At 49.3% G+C, this 14,223-nt stretch overlaps 1 protein-coding gene across 15 annotated transcripts in view; it reads right to left on the reverse strand.

The window, feature by feature from the left end:
* The window catches only part of LOC103002418 (ras-related protein Rab-7b), an 84,939-nt gene that overhangs the window by 38,383 nt on the left and 32,333 nt on the right, over window positions 1-14,223 (reverse strand). For 7 of the 15 annotated variants that reach the window (XR_009008501.1, XR_009008510.1, XR_009008511.1 and 4 more), the window contains 2 exons: window positions 13,899-13,957; window positions 11,102-12,914 (listed from right to left, as the gene is read on the reverse strand). The exons of 5 other annotated variants lie outside the window; for them this stretch is intronic. The gene's annotated coding sequence lies outside the window, so the exon portion shown is untranslated. Of the gene's footprint in view, window positions 1-7,805; window positions 12,915-13,898; window positions 13,958-14,223 lie in introns of those variants that run through there. 3 more of the 15 variants (XR_009008517.1, XR_009008518.1, XR_009008506.1) reach the window with 2 other exon arrangements.

Consider the following 14,223-nt stretch of genomic DNA (forward strand, 5'->3'; position numbering starts at 1 on the left):
TCCAAAACTGTAAGATGTAAATGTTTGTTGTTTCACCCAGTCTATGGTACTTTGTTACAGCAGCTCAAATGGACCAAGACTGCCACCTACCCTTAGCCTCTTTAAGCCTCAATTTCCTCAGCAGTCAGCGGGAATAACAGTACCCTCTGGTAGGAGTGTTGGGAAGGCTGTCATTTGTAGTGTTAATAGCTAGATTTTAATGCAGTATTTACCACATGCTGGATACTGTTCTGAACACATAGACAAATCCATTTAACCATGATCAAACCTTATGAGGTAGGTACCATAATTATTCCCACTGTCAGATGAGAAAATTAGGATCAGAAAGGTAAATAATAACCAGGTGGCCCAAGGCCACACAGACAACGAGTGGCAGAGCTGGGCTCTGGAGCTAGATGGTCACCTCCACGCCCCTTGCTCTTAGCCACTATGCCTTGTCAATTAAATGAGATAAGGCATAAAACATTTCATAGAAATTCTGGCATATAGAAAAACTTAACTACTGTTAGCTGTTATTGCTGTTAACTTTGCACATTAGTGGGATGGAGAGGAAAGGCCAAACGGGAAATTCCACTGGAAGGGGCCCTATGACCCTGGGTTCCTAGCTTCCCACTGTAGCCCACCTCCCAGCAGACAGGAGTCCATTTCAGAAGCTGTTCCCTCCGTAGACACTGTAGTAATTTTTCCAAACACAGAATGTTGGGTTTGGGGAGCTGGGAAGGAACTGAGTGACCCTCTAGCCCAGCTCCCCCACATTACAGATGAGGAAACTGAGGCCTGGAAAAGTCACAGAGTGGAGGCGGCAGGGGCCTGGGTCCCCTGACAGTTGCTCTACCGCAGGCTTGATGTCCTATGCTCTTATTTGCATATTGTTTTCCATAAATTTGCATATTGGGCTCCAGAGATTCAGCATGTGAAACAAAATAAAAGGATTTATGGATACTGAATTCAAACGTAATAATCAACTCGACATACTTGACATGCAGCACAGAGCCCAGGCTGCCAGGGAGGTGCTGAGGGCGTGGTGAGGGAGGACGAGCGTGCGGGAGGCAGCCTCGCTCTGAGCACCGTCAGGAGCGTCACCGAGTGCCCAGGACAACCCAGGAGCTGCTCCAAGGAGCCCTGAGACATCTCCATGACAGCCCACCACAACTGGGACACAGATCCAGGACACAAGTCTCTCCATACAGCCTTCATGAGGCCCCGAGAGGCGAGGCAACTTCCCTAAGATCACTGGACAGCTTATGACAGAGCCAAGACAAGGACTCCAAGCCCCATAATGACGTCCACCTTCCGGGTGAAGCTGCCAGGAGGCCTTTCTGAAGTGCAATCTCTTCCTCCTCTGGCTGAGGAGGGGGAGCCTCTAATCCCCTGTTGGCGCAGAGCTGTCCCCCTAAGGAATTGTCCCCTTGGAAAAATCCAGAGGCCACGAGCAGATGAGCCCAAGGACGAGTAAGCGCTGGGCTGTACGGACACGCCCTGGGTCGTCCCCGGGGGCACAGCCCTGGAGCAGGCAGGCCCCAGGGCTGGTCTGCTTGGCCTGAGGGTGTGGTCGGGAGGGAGAGAAATAAAAACACCCACCAGAGCCCACGTGGGAAAAAAGAGAAGCCAAGGAAGCAGTCACCACCCTGCTGGAAAAGAACAAGCAGGACTGACCCAGGAATGCCCAGCTCTCTCCTCTAGAGCCCAGGGGTGAGACATTAGCATGAGGCTGGGTGGAGGGCAGCTCCAGATGCTGGAAGGGACTCAGGAAGGGGGTCCTGAGAGATCCAGTTAAAGAGAGACTGTACTGAGGACCCTGGGGCGCCAGGAACTCAGTGAGAGTAAAAGGCCAGAGACAGCCCAGAAGACACCCCTTCAGTCTGCAGTGGTTTTCCTTGCAGTCACTTGGCTAAATACAGGGAATTTGCTGATTAATTCATGCAAGGGCTTGCCGATCACAGATTGCAGGGAAGCACCTTCTTCTCCAGAGACGGTGAGAGACAGCGTGGAAAACCATCTTCTGGACTGGACTGAAATTGTGCCTGGGGTGGGCAGATGGGCCTTCAGGGGCTCAAGTTCAGGGTCCTGCAGACCCTTCCTCTCTGGTCCACGGCCCCGGACTTCTCTCTCTGCCTGGCTGGGAGGCTCGAACTGAATGGGCTATAATTTGAGTTTGGGCATGTTGGAAAAAAGTAAAGAAACTGTCCTCTTCTTCACCTTCATGGGGGGGTGGAAGGAAGTGGCAGGGTGGGTGGGGCATTTGTAGGCCGGGGAGGGACAAAAGGAAAGCACGGGTGGAAGGAAGAGCCCCAGCAAAGGTAGCATGCTTGGTGATTGTAGTTAATATCGAGCCATCCTGCATGATTAAAACACAGTGATGACACTGGGGTGGAGTCTGGAAAGATGGCTTGGGACCCATCCAAGGAGGCTCTTGGACACCGTGCTAAGAGTTTGACTATCATTCTGCTGGCAACAGGACACCACTGAGAGCTCTGAGAAGGAGCCAGAGTGATGCACTGTTGCTTTAGGAAGCAATTCCCGATGCAGGGGACAGAGAGGTAAGAGCTTGAAAGGAGAAGAATTAATTAGGAGGCCTCTGCACCGGGACAGGCCAGGCGAGACAAGGGAATAGCCTGAATTCAAGCAGTGGGAAGGAAAGGGGGAAACAAGGAGGGAGTGAAAAGAGAACTGACAGGAATCAGTGATGGATCAGCTATGAGGATGAGTGAGAGGAAGGCGTCAAAGATGACTGAGCTTGGGACTTCCCTGGTGGCGCAGTGGTTAAGAATCCGCCTGCCAATGCAGGGAACACAGGTTCAACCCCTGGTCCTGGAAGATCCCACATGCCACGGAGCAACTAAGCCCGTGCGCCACAACTACTGAGCCTGAGCTCTAGAGCCTGTGAGCCACAACTACTGAGCCTGAGTGCCACAACTACTGAAGCCCGGACAACTAGAGCCCATGCTCTGCAACAAGAGAAGCCACCGCAATGAGAAGCCCGTGCGCAACGAAGAGTAGCCCCCACTCGCCACAACTAGAGAAAAACCCACACGCAGCAACGAAGACCCAACGCAGCCAAAAATAAATATATTAAATAAATAAATTAAAATTAAAAAAATGACTGAGCTGGGAGCCAGAACGGCTAGACGATGACATTAGGTGACATCAAGGATTTGGGAGGGGCGGGTGCGAATTAGGTATAAAGGGAGAAGAATGAGTTCATTTGGCAACATGGAGAACCTCAGGTGTCTTCAGGACAACCTTGTGGAGATCCCCAGAAGGCAGTTGGAAACTCAAGACCAAGTCAGAGGTAGTTGGGCTGGAGAAAGGATGGGGATCTGGGGGTTGACCTCATTAAAGGAGCCAGAGAAGGAGACTGAGAAGGAAAACAGGAGACATTGAGAAGGAAACCCTGAAGAATTCTGAGCAGATAAAGGTGAGGACAGACAAATCCTCAGTAGCTAGCAATGGCGGTGGGGGGGGGGGGAGTGGGGGGGACCTATGGGTAGGTAGCAGGAGTCAAAAAGGCAAAAACAAAAAAACTCTAGAAGATTTTTTGTGAGAAAGCAAAGTCCCAGAGTGTACAAGGCCACTTCCACTCCCAGGACCTGTCTGGGAAAATAATAATTTCATAAGAGTAGTGAACAGGAAACATGCAAATATCCTGGATTATTCAAAATGGTTTATACATCTCAGGTTATTAAGACTGCATTCTTCAGATTAATTTACTCAGTGAATTCAAACGGAATCTCTTCATAACTTTATAATCATCGATGGCGTAAATATTTTTAAAAACCCGCAGTTACCGTCAGCTCCATCCTTCAGCGGCTCAAGCCAAAAATATTGTAATCATTCTCGACTCTTCCCTCCCAGTCATACCCCATACCTAACCCGACAGCAGATCCTATAAACTTTCCTCACCACCTCCATGTCTGCAAGGCTGGTCCAAGCCACAAAATGCCTGATATTTTGCGGGTACTCAAAAATCGAAGCTGAATGAACGAACCTCCAGCTTATGGGATCACCCTCCCCACCTTCTGAATCTCTGTCCACTGGCTCTATATTCAGCTCTGCCAACAGGGGGCGCCAGCTGTGCAGGTGAACCCGCTCCGCAATTATTCCTACAATTGTAAAACCTGCCCCCTTGTGGTACAGCCTCCCCTTCCAGAGACACCAGCTTCTCAGAGGTCTGAGTTTCAGTTTGATGGGGTCTCTCTAAATTTCTGTGTTTTAATAATTCCAACCTCTTCCCTTTGTTCACTCAGCCCGACGCAGTAGCTTCCCACAGCTGTTACCTCCACGGTACCTTTAAGTACTCTTTTTATCCATTCAATTACTAGTTATAACTTTTTACCTAGATAACAATTTGCTGCGTTTCATTCTTTCTGTTCAAATAAACGTTATGGTTTCTGTCCCCCGATGGACCGTGGCAGATACAACTCACCCCTCAGGAGAACCACCCATAGCCTACAGCCTTCATACCTGGCCTTCGACCTGTAAATCAGGTGCTGAGAGTTGGGAAGGGCTCCAGCCCTCATGATCTAGGAAAGAGTGGAGGAAAGTCCTTGTTCACACTCTCTTCTGTTCCACAGACTTGCCTGAACTCCAAGATGCAGCTAGTGCCCTCATGGTTCCCTGTGCCTGTCTCCACCGCATGCTGAAGCCACTTGTTTTTACACACGTCTCTCTCCTCAGACTATAGAGACTTACCCACAGGAGGGATCCTACCTTATTCATGTAGCCCATTGGCCAGCATACCTCCCTGCACACAGTAGGAGCTCAATAAGTTTGATGAGCCTAATAAACATCGGTAATCCGATATTCCAACATGATATGAAAGCCACTTACTTGTTTTAATGTGCTATCCAATCTACTATAAATACACACACACACACAAAATTCTATGTGGCAGTAAAAACAAAATAGAAAAGAGAGAGAGAAAAAAATTATTCTGCTTTAATCACCACAATGCAAAATGGGACTTACAGACAGGAAAACATGACCAGTCCCCAGTGAGTCTCTCTCCTCATAATGTTCGGCTATAATTATGTTTGCATCATGTCTGCATGTTATTATTTACATTTCCGTGTTGGTTGGTGTTTGTACAGTTGGCAGGGTTCCTGAGGAAGCTTTCCTTCTGAGGCCAGAGACGGCTGCATGTCTCCTGGAAGGGTTGCTGTGGTCCCCAAACAGCTGATCTCCTCCTCTGAGACCAGGAGGACCTGCCAGCCAGGCTTTCCTTCTGTCTCAATCCAAAATCTCCCCCTCTCTCTCTTTCCTCCTCCACCGCCCCCCACCCCCACCCCTGCTCCTCCGTCCCTCTCATTTCTGGGAGAGCATCTATTAGAATCACTTGTGAAATAGATAACGACCCCTTTATAGCTGCTAGTGCTTCCCCTGTGTAATTAAGAAGTGCATTGTTGTGTAATTCAGAAATTAATTAGTAGTAAATGTTTCAAGAACGCAGGTGGAAGCGGGAGGCCAGCTGCACTTCCTCGGCCAATCATCTGGATTGCTTTCAGCTCCAGGGGAATGTTTCTGGCCTCTCCCAGGGGCTTTCCGCGAGTTGGCCTTTTCTTCTTCACCCTGGGTGGTGGGGACACAGCTGCAGAAGCTACAGCTGGCTGCACATCAAGGTGCTTTGACCCAGTGCCGGGCAGCAGCCACAGAACGTGGCTCTCAGCTGCCCAAAGAGCTCTGGGGGCGCTTCCAGCCCAGGGAGTGCAGGAAGTGGACGTTACCCAGCAACCTGAACCTCAGGACGCCAAGGATACTGCCCTCTCTGGGGAATAGCCTGAAATTCTTTCCCTCTGATATAGAAGGGCAAAGCACCCCAGGCAGGATCCTGGCACAGAAGACAGGAAGAAGCAAGGAAGGCAGTTGGCTGCTTCCTGGTCCAGCAGGTCCTGGGGGGATGCAGCGACGGCCTCAAAGTCACAGCCCAGGCTTTTCCAAACAGGCTGTTGTCTTTTCCTATGCTCTTCCCTCCTCTCATGCTGTTCCCTCCATCTGGAACACCTTTCCCTCTCACTTACTGGTGCCCGCACAATCCCTAGAATATAGCTGATGCATAATTAATATTTACCAAATGACTGAATGAAGTCCCAGTTGCCCAATCCCTACCCATCTTGCAGGAAACCTGCTCCCTTTCCTGAGACAGCATTAACCTCTCTCTCTTCTTGTGGCCTGTCTTTTCTGTACCTCTCTTCCAGCACTGATGTTACACTGTTTCAAATTGTGTTACTTGTGTAGGAGTCTGTCTCCCCCATTCGCCTGGAAGGTTCTGGGAGGCAGAGACCTCTGTTATTCATCCCTGCGCCACCCACCATCCCATCATCCCACCTCACCCCCCCCCCCCCCACACACACACCTCCCAGGGCGAGCCCTGAGCCTGGCTTGTAGTCGGTGCTTAAGACGTTTCCTGATCGAATTACTGAGTAGAATTGAAGAGCATGGCTCCACGCCCTGAGAACCCGCCCCACTGCCCTCAGGAGGCTGAGGGCATCCCACTCCAGGTCTCCAGGAGTAGCTTAGGGGCCAAACAGAAGCCCCTCGTGCCCACTGGGTAAGCCCACTGTGCAAATCCACACATGGGTGTCTGTGAGGTTCTGGAACGGGCTCCCTGCCAATCCCTCCCAGAGCATAAGTAGAATAACTGTGACTACAGGAACATTTGGGCTTGAATTCCATCACCAGATAATGTCTCTCATCTCCTAATCTTCTCTTCCTTGCTGAATTCAATTCGATTCAACAAGCCGAAATTGAAGGCTTACACTATGCACAGAACCACAATACCTTCTAAATCCCAGAGAATTCCCATGTGCTTTCCTGTGTTTTTACTAACTGAGCCGTTCCCCTCTGTGAATATTCAGAGGCAGATCGCTGGTCTGCAGGCCTCCCCGGGGGGCCTGGCGTCCTCAGGGCCAGGATGAGTACTGCCCCACCCCACTGGCTGAAAGGAGCCTTGAACCTCAGGGTCAGAGAACAAGGTGACCTGAACAAAAACCAGGTGTGGCCCAGAAGGGGAGGCTCCAGCTCAGATGGTTCTGGAGCCAACGGGCCACCAGCAGGCGACGCCACCGGCAAGGACGGGCGGGCTTGGATGGCAACCGCAGTGGAGGGAAAACTAGACGCCCTTTTCCCAGATTCCCGTCCCTACAGACCATCCTGCCTGGTCCTGGGGAGAGGGAGGAAACCGGAGGGGATGGGCGCTCTGCATGAGATTTAATTAGACTGAGAAGCAGATAGAGCAGGTTCATATCACCAATATTCTTTCTTAAACCTGCAATTATGCATCAATCATTCAATACCCCCCAAAAATGGAAGAAGGCTGTAGATTAAAACCGGAAAAATGAGGACCCTGGTTGAATCCTCACTCAAATAAACCAACTGTAAAAGTATATTTTTAAGTCAATCAAGGAGATTTGAATATAGACTGGTTATTAGATGTGATTAAAGAATTATTGCTAATTTTGTTAAGTTGGATAATAGTATTGTGGCTGCGTAATAAAATGTCCTTTGCTGGAGATGCACAGTATAGGGTAAAATGTCATGATATCTGCAATGTACTTTCACAAAAACTTCTTCAGCAAAATTCTTCAGCAAAAATGATCAAACAGATATGGTAAAATATTAAAAATCATTCACTGTAATGGATAATACATGGGACTTCAGTATACAGTCCTTTTATTTATATGTTGTTGATATTTATTGATATATATATTGATTTTATATATTATTATTATATATCTTGATATTTATATATTGATAATGTATAAATATGTAAATGTGTACATAAACATATAAATGTATAACAATAAATAAATAATACATAAAATCATTTTAATAGAAATAAATTTATAAAATATAAGAATGTAGATATAACAAATATGAAAAAAGAAAAAGCAAGTTTCAGCAGATGGCAGTAAATTGCTGGGTCTCCACATGCCTGCACCCCTGGCTCTGCTCCAGAGTACAGCAGGGAGCTGGGAGAAGGACCATCAGCCTTCACAAGACCTTCATAACTCAGTGGCTGGGACAATATCCCCTGCCTCATTTCCATCCCCCATGAAGCCCTATGTTTAATCAACGGGTGAAGCAGACACAGGCCTCCCAAAATTGTAAGGAGTCAACATGTGTATTTACAGCTTGCAAACTCCAAATCACCACCCTCTCCCCCACTAGAAGATGGGCCCTCCTTCTCCACACAGCTGCCACTAGTAAGTGACTACTGCTATCCTTCCCAAAGACTGCAGCTCAGATATGACAGGTACGCGTCAGATAGGATCGAAGGCAGGTGGGATTCAGGACGCTTCTCTCCATCCTTGTCTGTATCACACAGATGGGCTCCACAGTCACCCTATCTCTAACATGGAGCTGAGGAGCAGGGCAAAGGTGGCAGGTAGGTGTCCCCGCACTAGGTCCTTCCTGACACTGTCTGTTCTGCAGTGCAGAGAGAGGTTGTCAGGGTGGGGGTGTGTCTTGGTTGTCCCCTGTCCAATTACGTGAACTCTCGAGGTCAACCCAGCCCGTCAATCAAAGGGAAGGGTTCATGTATGAAGGGAGATGTCGACCAGGGGGCTGGGATCCCCCGTGGAAGAAGAGCGGAGAAGCGTGGGCTGGGGGGTGGGGTTTGGCCGTGTTCTGGAGCCACAGAGGAAGCAATGACAGGATCAGGGCCTGCGGGAAACTGGAACATCGAAAGCTGAAAAGATGCTGGGCATCTGAGAGGCTGCGCAGCGTGAGGCTTGGAGTGAGAGGCAAGAAGTCAGCCTAGGTGGCAGAGTGAGAACAGCTGATGCAGGACTTTGTACTGTGCCCCGCTGCCCCAGCCCGGAGGAGCGGCTGGCTTCAGGGAGGCGGTGAGGAACGGAGGGGAGCCCCGAGCAGGGCGGGGGCCTCCGCCAGCTGCGCCCCGGGCAGGACGCACAGGATGCCATGCGACCCGGTGCTGTCGGGACCTTGGTGGGAAGAGACCCCTGCTGCGTGTGGCAGGGCCACCGGCTTCTCCCAGCCCTGCTCAATGCTGCTTCTGCGATTGTGCATAACTACCGAGACCCCTGCTTGGGCCGGTGACGTGAGCAGAAAGCTAATAATGCGTGACTCGAAGCTCTCACGGGAAAGGGGACTTGCTAGAGGTGGCCTTGCTGGTGTGGAATTACCCAGAATATTCGATACCCCCTGACCACCTCCTGCCGTGGTGTCAGGTTCCATGCTCCCGGAGGTCTCAGTTGAGTCTGGGGGCGGCATGGTGGCGTGTGTGTCCTTACGTTGACTAGTGAGGAAACAAGCTCGGCCTTTAAGAGAAGTGGCGGGGCTCTGCAGGCGAGGGAGGATGGCGAGGAACAGAAGGAGGCTCACCCTGACCCCCACCGCTGCCTCAAGCCTCCTGCCGAGCTGCTTCACTCTCCTTCCGGAAAGTGGGGAACCCGAGAGCCGCCACAGAGTCTCTGCACGAATCAAAGACCCGCCGACACGGGAGGCGGCCCTCTGGAGGCAATAACTCCCTGTGCTCCTGGCATGGGGGTGGGGAGGAGCCTGGGGAGGGAGCGGCTCAGCAGGGGACCCCGCAGGGGACACAGCTTCTCCTTCTCACCATCCCCCGCTCCAGCCCTTCACCCGCCCACGGAGGCTGGCTGTAACGCATCCAAACATCAGCACTTCCCCTCTGGGGCTGCCGGGAATTGCAGTGAGGGACCACTGCAAACCCATCCTCTCTACTGGGAAAACAAAGTGGGGCCCAAATGCTACAGTACCTCCTCATTTGCAAAGGAAAGGACACGGGTTTCGTTCATTGAGCACCTGCTCTGTGCCAGGCACTGTTCCAGGCTCTGGGGGAATTAGGAACACTCTGCATTCACAGACTGTCCACAGGAACAGGGAAGACGTGAAACACGTGAACGCAATAACGTGGGGAGGGCTCGGCCGGGGAAGCGCAGGAGCCTCCCTGGGGGATCCGCGCCGAGGCGCCACCGTCCAGCAGGGGCTGATCTTGCCTGAGATGCAGCCACATAGAGGGGCGATGAAGAGGCCACACCAAAAAGCAGCACCTCTGCTGCCTTAATTCAGGGGGCAGAAAGGAGCATACTGCAAACTCTCAGGTGTTTAAGAGGAAAACTATGCAGTGTTAAGATCCTTAGCTGGCCTCACACGCTGTACTGGTAAGAAGTCCCCAGAACAACACTTCCCTGAGACTGGGACCCCCAAAGCAAATCCATTTTGTAACTAAGCTGTTTTTTGGTTTTTTTTTTTGTTTGGTTTGGTTTTTTTGGTTACCAGACTATTCCCTGAAGTAGCTTGTAGGCCTGAAAAATAAAACTACCTGTTGCCAGCTGATTATAACACAGTCCTTTCAATTTAGGCAGCCACGCTATATTCGAAATGTAAAGGAGAACTGCTTTGTAGTACTTTATTTTTAAACAATGGTGTGGGTCAGGGACTTGTACCCGGCTAGTAAGCATCAGACTAACACCACCTGGGCCGACAGGGGCAGGCTGGGTGGTATCCCCAGGCAGCCTGAGGGCAGCTGGACATACACCTGCTGGGTCCTGCTGATGACCCAGGTGATGAAAGCTCCCTCATACTTCTGACTACATGTGGAAGGACCTCTTTACTTCTGGGACCCACAGGCTGCCAAACAAATATAGCTCCTTCTCCACCCTCCAATGACTGAACTTTCCCTGCAGGGGCGCCGTCCCAGAGCCTCTCCCTGAGGGGTGAGATCCCAGAGCTCCCACAGCCCCCTTCAGTTAAGGGCCTACCCCTTCCCCCCGCTGGGCCTTGGGAGAGTTGAAGACAGCATTAAAGCTGACTGGTGTTCAGTCAGAATGGCCATCAACAAAAAGTCTACAAATAATAAATGCTACAGAGGGTGTGGAGAAAAGGGAATCTTTTTACACTGGGAATGTAAATTGGTGCAGCCACTATGGAAAACAGTATGAAAGATCCTTTAAAAACTAAAAGTAGAGCCACCATATGATCCAGCAACCCCACTCCCGGATATATATCCAGGGAAAAAAAAGAAAACACTAATTCAAAAAGATCCATGCACCCCAATGTTCATAGCAGCACTGTTTACAATAGCCAAGACATGGAAACAAACTAAGTGTCCACCAATAGATGAATGGATAAAGAAGATGTGGTTTATATATATATATATATACACAATGGAATACTGCTCAGCCATAAAAAGAACAAAATAATGCCATTTGCAGCCACATGGATACAATCAGAGATTATCATACTGAGTGAAGTAAGTCAGAAAGAGAAAGACAAATACCATATGATATCACTTACATTTGGAGTCTAAAATATGACACAAATGAACCTATTTACAAAGCAGATACAGACTCCCAGACATAGAGAACAGACTTGAGGTTGCCAAGGGGGAGGAAGGGGGGAGGGATGGATTGGGAGATTGAAGTTAGCAGATGCAAACTATTATATATAGAATGGATAAACAAAAAGGTCCTACTGTTTAGCACAGGGAACTATATTCAATATCTTGTAATAACCTATAATGGAAAATAATCTGAAAAAATATATATATATAACTAAATCACTTTGCTCTACACATGAAACTAACACAATATTGTAAATCAACTATACTTCAAAAAAAAAAAAGCTGATGGCTGTTATACCATACTTATAAATCATGTTCCTATAAGGAACATTCATCCAGCTCTACTTCTGGAGGTCAAAAATTAATCCTTAATCAGACTAATAGAGAGGCCAAGGCATAAATGTGTGTTTTCTCTCCAGTAGGTCACAGCTATGGGCTGAATGGTTGTATCCCCTTCAAATTCATACGTTGAAACCCCACCCCCTAACGTGGTAGTATCAGGAGGTGGGACCTGGGGGGCTAATTAGGGTTAGATAAGGTCATGAGGGTGGGCCCCTCATGAATGGGATTAGCGTTCTTCCAAGAATCATGAGAGAGCTTGCTTCCCCTCTGCTCTCCACCCTGTGAGGACACAATGAGAAGTCTATAGTCTGAGAGAGATCTCCAGAACCCAACTATGCTGCTCTGATCTCGGACTTCTAGCCTCCAGAACTGTGAGAAAATGTGTCTGTTTTTTATAAGCCACCTGGTCTCTGGTATTTGCTCAGACAGCCCAAACTGACTAAGACACTCATCTTCCTGTACACTTCATTTCCAACATCTGCGTATGAGAGTCAGCTCTGTCTCCAACTACCCATTAGGACACTAGGCTATGGCACCTATTTTCTTACCAACAACAAAGATCGCTGTGTTCCGCCATGAGCAAAACTAACCTGAACTGCATTTCCCCTCAAGCTATTTGTCAGGTAAGAATTCCCCTCAGCAAGAATTTTCCTATCCTTTCCTTTCCTTTAGCCCATGCTGACCTGCAGTATAGCAATTTCTCCCGTCTGCGTGTGAGGAAGAAAGGCCTCTCCCCCCAGCAGACCCTCCCTGCGCCCTCCTCGGAAGGGCGGGAGCAGCTCCTTTCCTGAAGGCAGTCCCCGGAGGCAGTTTAATCTATAGCAGGCCTTTCCTCCAAGAAATTCACCCACATTTCCCATCTTTCAGCAGCTTTGGGCTGCATCATTGCTCAAGAACATCTTTTCTAAAGCAGGAACACCCCAGGGCACCCCCCAGATTACATATCACTAGAGGAAGGCAGAAACCATTTTGGCCCACAACTTTAATTAATTTCTGTCTCTCCATTGTGCTCTGGGATCAGCTTAAATGCTGCTGAAAGAGATCTCGGGCTCCCAGGACTGCTCCAGTGGGACAGGCCAGGATCTCAGGGAACAACAAACGGCAAGGAAGAGGTGAATAACCAGTGAATGCTCCCCTGAGGATAAATGTTCACAAAACTGTAAAGAAAGGGAGAAAAGAGGCAGGCAGGCTGGCAGGGAGCGTCACTGATGTCCAGAACCCTGGGTCAGACCAACACACAGCACAGCCACTGCAAAAGAAGGAGATCGGGGTGAGCTCAGGGGTCCTCAGGAGCTGGTGTGACTGCGCCAGAGGCACTCTCCTGCCTCACGTGGTATGACTTGCTCTAGCTGTGTCCTCCAGTAAGTGCCTTGCTCAGCAGGAGGAAGCAAGGAAGGCCTTAACTAGGTCACTACCCTCTGAGCCAGAGCCCCATGGAAAAGTGACAGGAAAAGCTTAGCCCCAAAGGGACTTCCAAAAGTTTCAGGTTCAACACTATTGAGCGGGTGTTTGTAGACATCCACAGACATGCTTCCAGGAAGGCCTTCCCTAGATCACTGAAAGGGGTCAATGACATTCCCATTCTAGAGAAGAAAAGAAGTGGTTGTACCCAGACAGTTAGGCAGGGCCAGGAATAACCTGATGCTCTAGTTCCTCTGCCTGAGAAGCAGGTCAAGGGCAATGCCTCCTGGCCTGGCCCCTCAGGACATGCCCACACCTGCATCCCCACAGGTCAATAAAGGCCCTGCTGCATAGGCTGCAGCCCTCCACAGGGGAAGGGCACGACGTTGTCAGCGTAAGACATTATGGGCTTTGTACACAGTAATTTACACCCATTTATTTTGCATCTGCACTCTACCTTGTTGCAATTTAATTCTTTGTTTCTGATATCCTTCTATACGTCAATCAAAGATGCCTGGTCCTAAAAGTTAGGCACTTTAAATTGTACCTACCACCCACAATTCCATCCAAATTAATAAGAGCTTGCATCCTTGAAATGATTTGAAATGTAACTGTCGCTTTACCTTTAAAACAACAACAATAATAATAATTATAAATAAAAATATTTGAAAGATTGATGACAATCACACTCCTCCTGGCAATGCCTGCCATAGAACATGCGTTGTATCCGCGTGGAAATAAGACAAGTCAGTGTGAATTAACAGCGCTCGGCATCAATACCATCCAAGAATGTTCAAGTACCATCAGCAAGCAGTTTATCAAAACCATTTACCTCTGCCAGAGAGAGCCGGACAATGCCATTCTGGTCCTTGTCCAGAAGGCTGAACAGTTCTAGAATGCCAGAGAAGGAATGAAATCAGATGGGGATGTTCCTGGACTTTGGAACAGCCAGGGAGCCGTCTCTGTCCACCCCACCTGGTACCTTCCCCTGGCCCCTGCACCCTTCCCAGCTCCCACTCAGCTTCAGGTACCCCGAAAAGCTAGATCTGGATCCAGAGCCCAGGGTGAGGGTTTTAGACAGCAGATGTCCCCCTGCCGAATTAGACAAACTTCCAGATGTGAGCAGAGAAGGTCCTTTTGCCATCTCCCCCCTCAGA

Source organism: Balaenoptera acutorostrata, chromosome 1 (genome assembly GCF_949987535.1).
Source record: "Balaenoptera acutorostrata chromosome 1, mBalAcu1.1, whole genome shotgun sequence".
NCBI classification, from domain to species: domain Eukaryota; kingdom Metazoa; phylum Chordata; class Mammalia; order Artiodactyla; family Balaenopteridae; genus Balaenoptera; species Balaenoptera acutorostrata.